The sequence below is a fragment of the Canis aureus genome, chromosome 11 (assembly GCF_053574225.1).
Source record: "Canis aureus isolate CA01 chromosome 11, VMU_Caureus_v.1.0, whole genome shotgun sequence".
Taxonomy (NCBI): Eukaryota; Metazoa; Chordata; class Mammalia; order Carnivora; family Canidae; genus Canis; species Canis aureus.
The window spans coordinates 40,406,943-40,419,987 of NC_135621.1; the positions used below are offsets into that span (position 1 = coordinate 40,406,943).

Sequence of the window (13,045 nt, forward strand, 5' to 3'; positions counted from 1 at the left end):
TAAAGTTTTAAATTTCCCAACCTACTCCTGATCAACTGGTAGTTTTAAAAAAGTGATTTGCATATAGGCAGCAGCTAGAAATTTCCCTTGTTCTATTAGAAATGAAGCCATCAAAAATTTCCTAACTCTAAGCTATTTAAAAATAAATACTTTAAGAGCAGTTGAAAACTCTGGCTGCATGTTAAGCATGGTTTGAAATATCCCAGGGGGGCAGCTGAACCATGGTTTAAGCACAGATTCTGTTGAGAAGTGTTTGAATTTGTGATTACGTCCATGCCTACTTATATTTGAATAAACTTTAATATCATTATTTTTATTAAAATTGGTCCTGCTCCTTCTGAGGCACTGACGAGCCAGCAGAGTTGATGCGGAAGTGGAAGGAGGCTGGCCCCACTCAGTGGCTCCAGAAGAAAAGCCAACCGCACGCAGTGGCTCTTCAGGGTGTGCCACCAGGCCCCTGCCTGACAGTTCTAATCAATGAGACAGAAAGTGTGTCCCACCTCCAGTTCCATTCTCACTCCTGTTCCTGTTGTTCTTTGAACCATCTTGCCCCTCACCTTGGATGACCATTCCTGCAAGGCTCAGCTGAAAGGTTTTCCACCTGAAGAAGCCACCTCATCCTCTCTTTCAATCAAGATAAGTTCTTCCCCTCCCTGGCTTGCCATATTGCATGAGGCTAACAGCTTCCAGTGGCAGGAGCAGAGTGTAGTCTAGTAACTGCTCTGTAAAAATACTTTACACGTATGTCCTATCCCTTCACTATGCATTAGGCCAGCCAGACCACATCCTCTCCACTGCTATATTCCACAGACAGCCGTACAGATGGTGGGAGCCCACTACAGTTCTTAACTGAATTCATAAAGCAGGTTCAGCACTTCTCAACATCCAGCAACTTCCTGCTGCTGAGGACCCATCCAGCTTTGCGTCCTGCCCATGGGTACAAAATTAACAAGGATTTCAGCCACTGTCTATAGGCTGACTTTACAAACATTTAATCCAAAGTGTGCAAATCTCATAAAACAAGTAAAAATTCCATAAAACCAATGACATCCCAGGGAAATGGGAATCTGAGGACATTTAACTCTGTAAAAGCACTGTGGGGCTCACCCACCAGTCATTGCTGCCATGCAAGAATCAAGAGACAACTAAGAGACAACTGTATTCAGTTTGTATTTATGTATCCCTCTGTCCCAAACAGACCAAAGAGAACCAAATCTTTGAGGGAAAAGCCTCCATCTTATATCCATGCTAACCCCAGGACCTGATGCCCTGGAGGAGACCCTGGAAGCGCTGGTGGGATGAACTTTCAGGGAGACACAGAAAGATTGATCTCTGATTCAACCTCAGGCTACATATGATTTTCAGAATCATGGCCACAAGAGGGTCAAGGGGTGGGGAGGAGGACATGGAACTTAAAATTATTTCCTCCACTAGACTTCTCAGAAACACATCATCACAAACCCTAATGTCACAGATGACCTGCCCTAATAACATAATGTTCTAAACAGCACAAAACATCATTTTGGGTAATTTTAAGTAATCATGTGACTGCTCAATTCTCAAATCATGCCTGTTTTCACAGGACTGAACAAGATGGATATAACCTAACCTTGGGATCCTCCATATTATTATCCAAGTTGGTTGCTGTGTATGGCTCTGAAAAAAGAACCAGGTTAAACAGGTACTGCTTGACAGGTCCTCCACACAGAAGCAAGGCCTAGAGCACTGGCATCACTGTTGCTGTCACAACAGTTACTGGTCCTAGTGCATGAGGACACCTCAACCATGTGTAATCGTACATAGAAGTTATGAACATTCAACTCTCTCCTGAGGGCTTCAGGTTTTCCTTAAAACAGTGTTTAGTTTCAAGCTTCTATTACATTTTATAAATACATAAATTCTATGCTAGAAGCTTGTGCCTTTTAGATAAAGACAGAAGGCGATCTGATCTCACTGTTCTAGTTTAGCACAAGCCAGGCACTGTGCTAGTTTTATAGAGACTTTAATCAATTCACAGATTAAGCATCATAGTGGAGGTAGTATGTGAGTCAGGGTAAGTACATGATATACCCAATTTTAATTAAGCCAAATGATCAAAAGATGACTTTCTGAACAGGGAAATGTGCTTTTAATTTAAGCTCCTTAATTTAACATCATGGTGCACCATGTGTATTTGTGTGTTACAGCGGTAGCACCAATGCAGTGGAGAAGGTAATTTTTAATTTCATGGGCTCTTAAGCAGAAACCTTAAAAGTTAAGGATGTAGAACGAACCAAGTTTATGTCAAGCAGGAATGCTGAATGCTTGGGGAATTCTCGATTCATCCTGAGTAGATTTTCCAATCTATATACTAAAATGTGGGTACGTGTTATCACTAACAAGTACTAAGTGAAGCCTGAAGATGAGCTAGACCAGTGGTTCTCAAGATGTGCTCCCAAGACCAGTACCAGCAGCAGCATCACCTGGGAACTCGTCAGAAAAAGTAAATTCTCAGGCCTCGCCCCAGACCTGCTGAATTAGAAACTCTAGAGTAGGGCCCAGCCATCTGTGTTTTAACCCCGGCCATCTGTGTTTCATTGAGCCATCCAGGGGATGCTGATAAAGTCTGAGAACAGAAACGAAACCTGGGCCAACTACCAGCAGTGTTTTCAAATGTTCGGAGTCATGAGAAAAAGATACGAACATGACTGATGGGCTAAGTAGCCCCTTGAAGGAGAGAGCTCTGTGGCCACCCTCACTTCCAGGTGTGGAGCGCCTTTCGGATTCTGTCCTAAGGAATCTGGCCCTGTTCGACATTCCCCTGTGGAACTGCCTCAATGAACAGCTAGGATGCTGGTGGACAGAATCTCTTTGCCTCCCTTAAATTGGGCCAGTTCCCTGGGTCTGACAGAGATGGAGCAGCTCCAGACCCAAAACAACTCTGCTTCCAGAGAAAGAGCATGAGCCAGGGGAAGATGCTTTGGGGAGGCGATGCCACCAGCCTTATCCACATCTTGTCCATTTTCTGGAATGACTTAAGGGAGTCGGATGAAAAAGAACCATTCCACACTCCCCTCGACTAGTAGCAGTGTGCTGATACTATGACTGCAGTCTAACTTGAAGCTGGTCAAAGAATCTTAACGGGGTTGTGTTTGAATACCTACACTGAGAAAGAGGACCCGAAGAGACTCCAGCCCCCCCTTCTCTCTCCACACAGGTTTTTGTTTTAGAGTGTTACTGACCTGAAGACACAGGCCCATGTGAGGTAGTTAATAAGCTTTCCATGCTGGGGCCCAGAGCTGAAGTCTGTTGAGTGTCCTTCACTGGGAGGCCAGTATGCCACAGTGATTCTCAGGTGGAAAGTGTGCTGGCCTGGGGGACTCTTCATGGTTGCTGGGGGTCCAAACCAGTACTGTTTTTGCATCACAAAGAAGTTGAAGATGGCATTCTTAAGAACTCTGCAATTTCATTGCAGGGATGTGCCCTAGAGAAGCATGCACATGTGTCCTAGGGTACAGGTTTAGGAATGTCCAAGCATTATTTATAATGACACTGAAGTGCAAACATTCTTCACATCCACCAACAGGAAAATGGATAAACAGATGAGGTATATACTTCCTCAAACAATGACACAGATGCATCAACATGGACTAAATAAATCCCACAGAGTATGGACCAAAAGAAGGAAGAAAAGAATAGCTACAGCAGGGTACCGTTTACAGAATTCAAAAGCAAGCAAAGCTAAAATATACTGTTTAAGGATACACACATAGGCTTAAATAACCAAGAAAATGATTATCATAAAATTAGAGGTAGCAATTACCTTTAGTGGGAGGTGTGGTACAATCAGGAGGCTAATCTGGGAGTGGGCAGTAGCTTCTAGAGTACCGGCAATGTCCTATTTCCTGACCTGGACCTGCTTGAACATGTACTTCTTAATAGACATTTTCTGTGGGGTATATGTCACTATAAAAAAATGTTTTAAAGGTGCTAACTTTGAAAATAGGAGACTTGGCTTGGCAATCCACTAGTCATGTGACACTAGCATTTATCACTTCAAATACCTCTTCTACCCTCTTGCTGACCTCTCCTTCTCATCATCCACTCTTTTGGGACACCACTTCCATGTATGTTAAATCACTTGGGTCCTATAAATCTCAGTTCAGCCTGCTATAACCAAACAGCATAAACTGGGCGATTTAAAGACAAATTTACTTCTCACAGTTTTGGAGGTGGGGAAGTCTAGATCTAGTAGCTGGTGGATTTGGTATCTGATGAAGGCCTGCTTCCTGCTTCATAGAGAACAATCTTCTCATGGTGTCTTCAAACAGAAGGGGCAAGAGAGCTCTCCAAGGTCTCTTTTATAATGGCACTAATCCCATTCATGAGGGCTAATCCCATGCACCCACCTAATATGATCACATTGGGTACTGGGCCTCAGCATGTGAATTGGCCGGGGACGAGGCAAGACATGCATTCAATCCATAGCAAAACTTCTTATGCTCTTTCTGTATTTTCTGTCCTTTTTTGTGTGTATCCTAAAATCTCTAATTCCTCTGGGCTACCTTCCCATTTACTAATCCTTTCTTTAGCTGCATTCAATTTACAGTTAAACCCATCAAGTTCTTTATTTCAGTTACTGTATTTTTTAGTCTTATAATTCTCACTTTGTTCCTTTATATTGCTTCTAATTCTCTACTCAAATTCATCTGGCTGAATTTCTTGAACCTACTAATCCATATATCTTAAAGACCACATTTACACATTTATAGTCTGGGCTTCTGTGAGTCTGTTTCTATCCCCCCCCCCCCTTTGTTTTTGGTAATTCGGTCTTGTCTTTGGTATCTTAAATTTCAGGTTTGCCTTTGTGTCTAGTATGTAGACTTTGGGGAGTCCATACTAAAGGCCTGGATTTTCTTCTGAGGCCTTGCCTCCTTGGTGGCTCTGACCTCCAATTTTTGCCCCCAGTACTGTAGGTTCCTGAAAGACTACTTACTTCTTGGTTACTTTTGACTGTTTCAAGGTTTCACCGGCTTTTTGAGCTGTTTTTGGCAGAAGTGTTAGTCTATGAGAAATTAGTCCACCATGACCAGAAGTGGAAATTGGTCATGTAACACTGGACAAGTTGTCATTTGTTCAGACTCCAAGTCTCTGTTACAGTTACACTACTGAGAAGCAGGACAGCTGGCTGTATTATGGGCTCTGGAAGCAGGCTTCATGGGTTCATATTCTGGTTCCTTTACTAACTAGTGTTGTGACCTTGGACAGATTTCCTGATGGTTTTCTGTCTCAATTTTCTCAACCACAAAACACAGATAATTCCTGAAATTGGGAAGAGACTGGAACAGTTTAATGAACTAGAGTAATGTCAGGAGTACAACATCTTTGGGAAGATATTAAGCAAACACTGTCATTTAGGGCTTTTACTTAAATTCCTTTTATGAAACTTTATAAAGATAGCAATCAGCATCTTGTCAATTTTTAAAAAGATTTCTTTTGACTAGAATTTCTTGAGAACACTTAACTTTCCAAACTAACTAGAAGAGGTCTACTTCCTATTGCAGAAGCACCACATTTTGCTCCACTTGTGGTCACGCTGTCATCTCTACTTGTTTACAACTGTCTCTCCTACTAGGCTCCAAGCTCCTTAAGGAAGAGGCTCATTTCTATCTAATTTTTATATATGTAGGAGAAAAGATGTATCTGATATGTAATAAGCGCTTGATAGATGGACACCGAACAACGTGCCACCAAGTGTCTTTGAGGTCTCCTCCTGATTTCCAGCAGAGGGAAAATAAACATTACCAACATGATGTTTGCTACTTGTTTGCTCTTTCTTTAAACAACCAATGGTAAAACTGTGTCTCTTGAACTTTGTCATCTTCTATTGTCACCTTTCTTTCTATCCAAAAATACCTTATTATTTGTCTACTGCTGTGTCACAAATCACCCCTAAATTCAGTGATTTAGCCAAGAAACACTTATAATTGCAGGTTCTGTGGTTCAGGAATTTGGGAGTACCTTAAACCTTGAGTTGAAACCACTCAGCTCCTGTTGGGTTGTAGTCAAGACATCATCTGAAGTCACAACTAGGGATTCAGGAATTGCTTCCAAGAACCAGGTTTATTCACATGAACCACTCTGTTCCTGGTCTTATGGGCCTCTCCACAGGGCTACTGAGTCTTCAAAAGCTGGCAGATGACTCCCTCATGATCAAGTGATCCAAGAGAGAGCAATGCCAGAATGTCTTTCACAATCCAGTGTTGGAAATCACCTAACATCACTTCTACCACATTCTGCTCAATAGAAGTGAGTCATTAAGTGAAGCCTCTCCTGAAGGGGAGGCAGTTGGGCTCTACCCTTTGAGAAGGGCATCAAAGAATTTGCAGACATCTTTTTTAAGCTATCACAGTCACCATATTTGTTAAACTTTCTCTGGCTGCTCTAAATCTAACTAGACTAAGTCCTGAAGCTTCTCTTCCATTTTGAAACATCTACTTTCAATTCCTATTGCTGAGCTTCCTCCCACTATCCACATTTTCTTCCCTTTTCTTCTCCAAAGGCTATGCTTATTGGTATCATTTCTCTTCACTGAACACTGTGTAACTTTTCAAATTTTCTAACATGAGACCATGACTTCTTGTACTCTCTTTCTCTGTTCCTTAAAGGAATGATTTTTCTATTCTCATAGCTTTTGAACCGGAGATTATGAAGAATTAGCAATTGGGATAACCTGTTTATTCTACTCCTCCTTCTCCTTTTAAGGAAGTCATTTTCCAAGTGGAATGGGAGGACAATTAATAGATTGGCAGACAATCAACCTTTCTTAGGGCTTTTACTAACACATCATTTTGTTTAGGTTTTAGATCTTCTATTTGAATGTAATCCCTCTAAGTATAAGAACTTGATTTAACCCTGCATGTCCACACTGGGATCAGAGTAGGTGTTCAATGAATGTACTAACTTATGAATTTCCCACTCGGACCGTCTCTTCCATTGTTCATTCCTTTAGGTAATTCTGACATCTTTGCAATTTCTGTTCACAAGTGACACTTTTAAAAGAGAAAATCAAAGAACACCCTCTCTGATAGTATTTCTATAGCTTCACCTACTTGATCCACTGTTATAAATACTGCTGTAAAGCACCTTTTCATTTTTAAAAACAGATGACTTGGTCAAATATTTCTCTCCTTTCCTCAAGATTTAATCACTATCTTCTCATTGATGGGGGAAAATGGATGCCGAGAACAGTCTGTAATGTCCTTTATTTCTTCTTCTACCCCTGATAGCTTAAGTATTAATATGATTTTCTTCTAAGCACATGGCTGGGAAGAAATAACAGGAGAGGGTGGGACCTTGCTCCCAGGCACTCCTGATTCTTCAAACTTCTACTTATCTTTCACTTTGGAGAGTAGAAATGTCGTTTGTGTGGTTTGCCCAGCATCCCGGGTAGACTGGATGGATTTCCAGTCTTGCAGGTTTTTGAACATCAACTATTTATGCATATGTATTTTTCTTTTAAAAACATATTTTATTTAAATTCAATTTGCCAACATATACAATTTATGCATATATTTAACACTCCCTCTACTTCCAAATAGAGGTCACCTTGTTGGTTTCTTGTCAGTAGCTGAATCATTCTTTCCTTTTGTTTGGTAAAATGAATGTCTCTCTTTTTTTACTTAAGGAAGGGGCTCTTTGTCTAGAAGTAGTTCCTTTACCAGAAAAAAAAAAAAAAATTCTGAGAACCAATGATCAGAGGCAAATTGTATTCCACTGATAAATACTCTCTCTGTTCTTATCTCAAAAATGCTGCTTCTTGGTTTTATCATCCTTAGATCACCTGCCCTAGTTGTCCAATATGGCCTTCTTTTAATCAAAATTGACTCATTGTCTATACTTAGGCCACTAGCTGTCAGCTGATACTATTCTCTTTGTTTCTACATCAGATCTCTTCACCGGCATTTTCTCTTCTTCTACATATGTGTCTTTGAACTACTTCTTCCACAGGCCTAAAGCCAATTCATATATGACATCATCAAATATTATCATTCTTATTATTTTCTGAAATGAACTTTTTTACGTAACTCACCTGTCAACCACAGAACAGTCCCATCTATTAATCTTCAAATGACAGTGTTTACTGTCCATTTCCAAATTGGTAGGTGCATGTGTGTTTATGCCTCCCTGCCTTCCAAAATGCATTTCCTAAAGTTAAATGTAAATACCTCACAGGCTAGACTTTAGAATACCTTTCTGCCATGGCATGCCCAGTGCAAATGATCAATAATAAATGATAGTAATTCAACTCAGAATCTTACCATAAAACATGGTGCTGTTCAAAAGGGCTGGAACCAATTTTATATGCCACAGTTCAGTGGTTCCCAAATCTCAATATCTGAATTGCTGGGAGACCTTGCTCACACTCAGGATGCAGGGCACCACCCCGGAGACTCAGATTCAGCAGGTCTGGGGAGAGGCCTGATAATCTGCATTTCTAGCAAGTTCTGGTGACACTGATGCTTGTCCAACAACCACACTTTGAGAATTACTTCCATGAGGCTAAGGAAAATTTTACATGTGTCTTTTCCCATTTGCTTGCAGAACTAGTTAGATTTGTTTCTGTCATATTTCCAGTGACTATAATCTAGTGGGAAATTTCAAAAAAGGTGAAACAAGGGATGCCTGGGTGGCTCAGTGGTTGAGCGTCTGCCTTCGGCTCAGGTTGTAATCCCAGGTCCCGGGATCAAGTGCTGCATCGGGCTCCCCACAGGGAGCCTGCTTCTCCCTCTACCTATGTCTCTGCCTCTATCTGTCTCTCATGAATAAATAAAAATAAAATCCCTTAAAAAAATGAAACAATACAGTAAGGAAGAAGGGGGTGAGCAGGCCGTTCACATACAATTCCACTCATAGTTACTACCTGCGGACCTAATTCATAATGAACTGCTTTCTGTGTTATACACTCTGCGGGGGTAACTATATTGTTACTCTACCCGGCTCTTGCCACGCTACAGAGGCTATGGGGAGGAGTTGCTTAGTAATAGTGCCACATGAAACATCCTCAGACAAGCAAACAGTGAAGCTGAGAGTAAGAGATTACGTGCTGATGCAAATCAAAACCACAGTGAGCTGTCACTTCGCACCCATTAGGATGGTTTTCGTGAAAAACAAAACCCCCCAAAAAACAGAAAGTAACAACTGTCAGCGTAGATGTGGAGAGACTCTGTGCATCACTGGTAGGAATGTGCTATGTGCAGCCGCTGTGGCAAACTGATGGCAGGTCCCCCCAAAATTAACCAGTGACTACCATCTGACCCAGGCATCCACTTCTGGGTATACATCTAAAAAACAGATGGCAGGGACTCGAAAAGATATTTGCACAACTATATTCACAGCAGCATTACGCACAACGGCCAAAAGGTGGAAGCAACCCAAGTATCCATCAACAGAAGTATGGATAAGCAAAATACAGTCTATACATACAACAGACTCTCTTTCAGCTTTGAAAAAGGAAGGACATCCTGTCACATGCTGTAATATGAATGAACCTTGAGGACATTATGCTACATGATATAAGATAGGCTACAAAAGAACCCATATAAGATTCTCAGAGTAGTCAGATTCACAGACAGAGAAAGCAGAAGAAAGTCACCAGGGGCTGGGGGAAGGGGGAAATGGGTAGTGCTTAGTGGTTATACAATCCCAATTAGGGAAACTGAAAGTTATGGAGATGGATGGTTGTGATGGTTGCACAACAGTGTGAATGCTTGTAATGCCACTGAACTTAAAAAGATAGTTAAAACAGTAAATTTTATATGATGTACATTTTGCCACTATAAAAAACATCTCTTAAGTAAGGTTTCTGTGTTGGTCTAAAAAGCTTTGTGAAGTTCTGGTGGAAACAGGAATGTGACAGAGAGAGCCAAGGCATCAGGACAGGCAAAAACATGTGTTCTTCCTGCCATGGAAGCTAACATGCAGTAGTCTGGGGGCACGGGGTGCAGTCTCAAGCTGCAGGGGATACTGAGGGGGGTGGGGAGGCCACAGGGTCCAGTGCACTGCCTCCTAGTGAGGGCACAGTGGTGGTACACCGAACTCGACATTTCCTTTAGATCACCTCCAACACCTGGTGACCCTAGTTAACAGCTTCTCCTGGGAGCAGGGGGATGGGGCAGTGGGAGACATGGCTCGGATACAGTTCCTGAACTAAAAACGGTTGCTTTCCTTTGGCTTGTGGTCAGGTGACAACGATTCCCTAAAGTTTACTTTTTTTCTATGAATCACTTTTTCTCAACCTCCCCAAAATGATACTGTGATACTGCCTGGCTTAGGCTGGGACCCCCACTGGGCTCTCTTGGAATATTTCAACATTGGTGGTATTAGTAAGATACCTTTGAAATCACACGTGCCGGGCAAGTGCTTATCTTGCACACATCTTAAAACTAACGTATCCACTTCTTATGGAATTCCTTCTATAGGTTGCAAAGGAATGGTTTTCAAGGGACACCTGGCAAAGACTCCTGGCCGGCAGTATAGGGTACTCAGTTTAAGAAGAAAAGACATGTGAGCTTGCCTTCCAGGTGTTTCCTTACATACAAGAATATCATGTTTATGTTTACCAAGTGTCAACCAGAGCCAAATTTAAACACTTCTCCATCTGTCCCGGCTCCTTGGCATCTGTCACTCCATAATCTTGAAGGCTGGAGATGGAACTCATAATCGTCCTTCCCTAGCTCAGAAACCACATCTACAGCAGGAAGCACCCCGCTGGACTGGCCAGTGTACACCTGCTGGGGCCTGCAGCCTCACCTGCCCCTCAGTCTGTGTCTACGCACGCATGGGTTGTGAAAAACAAAACAGAAATGCACAGTTCAAAAAGATCCTAATAATTCCTATGATTTTCTTTCATTGCTAATTTAGGGGAGCAATCGTTGGATTACTGGGAAGGTAAGCCTAACTTCTTTCTACCTCTTGTAGAAACCAAACAGAAGTCTCAGTCTAGAAGACAACCACATTTAGTTATTTCTGTAGCCACAGCTAAATTTTGAAATTGGGTTTAAAAAAAAAATACCCAAAAAACCCAGAGGCCTATACTGGTACTGCACATGTTTGCCATATAAGCCTTTCTAATAGATGAAGTGCTAAAAAACTTCCCTGACCCAGTTTTTAAAAATTGCCATTACACCTTTAAATGGTTTTTGGGAAAACCATTTCTTACAGGTACTTGTGATTTTCTATGATAGCAAATATTTAGATAAGTGGTAGCTCATGATCCAAGAGATTTTTATGAAAATTTTCTGAATATGGTCATGGATAAATTATTTACTTGAACATATTTTTTTGTTTTGCTTTGAAAGACTTGTTCTTCTGTTGCCAGTGGTTACTGGATGAGCATTTCTTTCCTCATTGTGTTTGCAGGCCTGAAGACAGGGTGTCTGGACCCCTCTCGTGGCAGCAAAAAATAAGCCAGAGGCACGGTTCTGATTCAAGCTCAACAGTGCGTTTAGCACAAGCCCAGGAGAACAGAGGCAAAGAGAGAGAACTTAGGAATCTCCAGCATGCTGCACTGGTTGGCTGCTGATTCCCTTAATCTATCATGCACATTCTGGAGAGTCAATTCATTAGTTAACACAAATACTATTTCTTGGAGTCCCACCAAGATAGTAGGATTCAATGGCCAACAACATGTCACAACATGCACGCTCTACGCTGATGTGGCCTTTGAAGGGGGCAACATAGCCAGGTTCAGGAGGAATGCTACCCTAGCACCAGACTGCCCAATGCTCCCAGCAGCATGTGGGGAGCACGTGGCCCAGGCCTGCCTGTCAGAAAAGGCTTTGTAGGCACAAAGGTGGCTGGAATGAGACTTGAAGGAAGTGTGCACATTACATTGGTGAGGGGTGCAGTGGAGGGGAGCTGTATTCTAGAATTTTCTAGATCTGTACAAAGGTCTGGAGGAAGAGATGGCCCAGTCTAAGAACCCAACAGCAGGAACAAAGGTGCTAGGACCTGGAGAGACACGAGGCACAAAGAGCAGGGAGGCCACTCAGCAACTCTCAGTGACACGATGGGAAGTGGGCCCTTGCAGCTTCGCCTCCCAGGTTCATTCAGGTCAGGGTCAGCATCAGGAGCTCTATGGGTGGGGCCCGACACTCTATTTTACCAGGGCCTCAAAGAGATGCTGACACAGAGCAGATTTTGAGCATCGCTGATCTACAGCGATAAAGGGATATGACCCAAAAACAGAGTTTTGGTACACAAACACACAAAAAGATGATTTCTATAAGAAATAGAATTCAGAAACTGTAACAAGGAACTATACTAATTTTTTTCTTCTGCCTCTCCCTGGCCAAATAATCTTAATGGATTTTTCTTAAAAAAGAGTGAGGATTGGAACACATGACTGTTAGTGTGGCCAACACGTACGTTAACATTATCTTTAGCGAGGTAGTTTGTCTCCATCAGAAACAAATGAATGAACAGAAATTAGTATCCACATCCTACTGTGGAACATAAAACATGTGAGGCAAAAGGAGATCTCTCTGGACTTTTAAAGTCCTGCAGAGGAAAAGATGGAGACTGTACAGCTAGCCCCTTGGCAGACTGCACCCCAGGTGAAAGCTGTCTCTATCCGAATGATCTTTTCAAGGACGAGGAGGGCAGAGCAACTGAAAAACTAAAATACTGCCAACTTCCACTGCTTACCAGAAACCTCGTTGCTGGTTCTTCTTAACTGTGAGCATAGCTTTCCCACCATATCCACAGAATAAATGTGGACAAATATATAAGCAGGTATGATGAGCACAAAGAGGGCAGGTAAGAACTTCGAATTTTCTAAATTTAATGAGCTAGGGGTTTGCAGGTGTAGGCAGGATAAGGTAATATGGAGAGTGAGAAATGGTGCTTCACCTTGAGTTTGCTAAGGATAAACGACAATTACAGAATGGGGAGGAAGGGAGAGAAGAGGGTAGGTATTGAGATTCAGGACAGGAAAGAGAGCCCAAACAGGATCATGGGGTTCATCCGGTCATTCCTTGAAAACACATGCCTGCCAGATACCTCC

At 42.1% G+C, this 13,045-nt stretch overlaps 1 protein-coding gene across 4 annotated transcripts in view; it reads right to left on the bottom strand.

Annotated features, from left to right (window-relative positions):
* Positions 1 to 13,045, bottom strand: part of NCK2 (NCK adaptor protein 2) — a 150,785-nt gene that overhangs the window by 1,640 nt on the left and 136,100 nt on the right. The window lies entirely within an intron of this gene.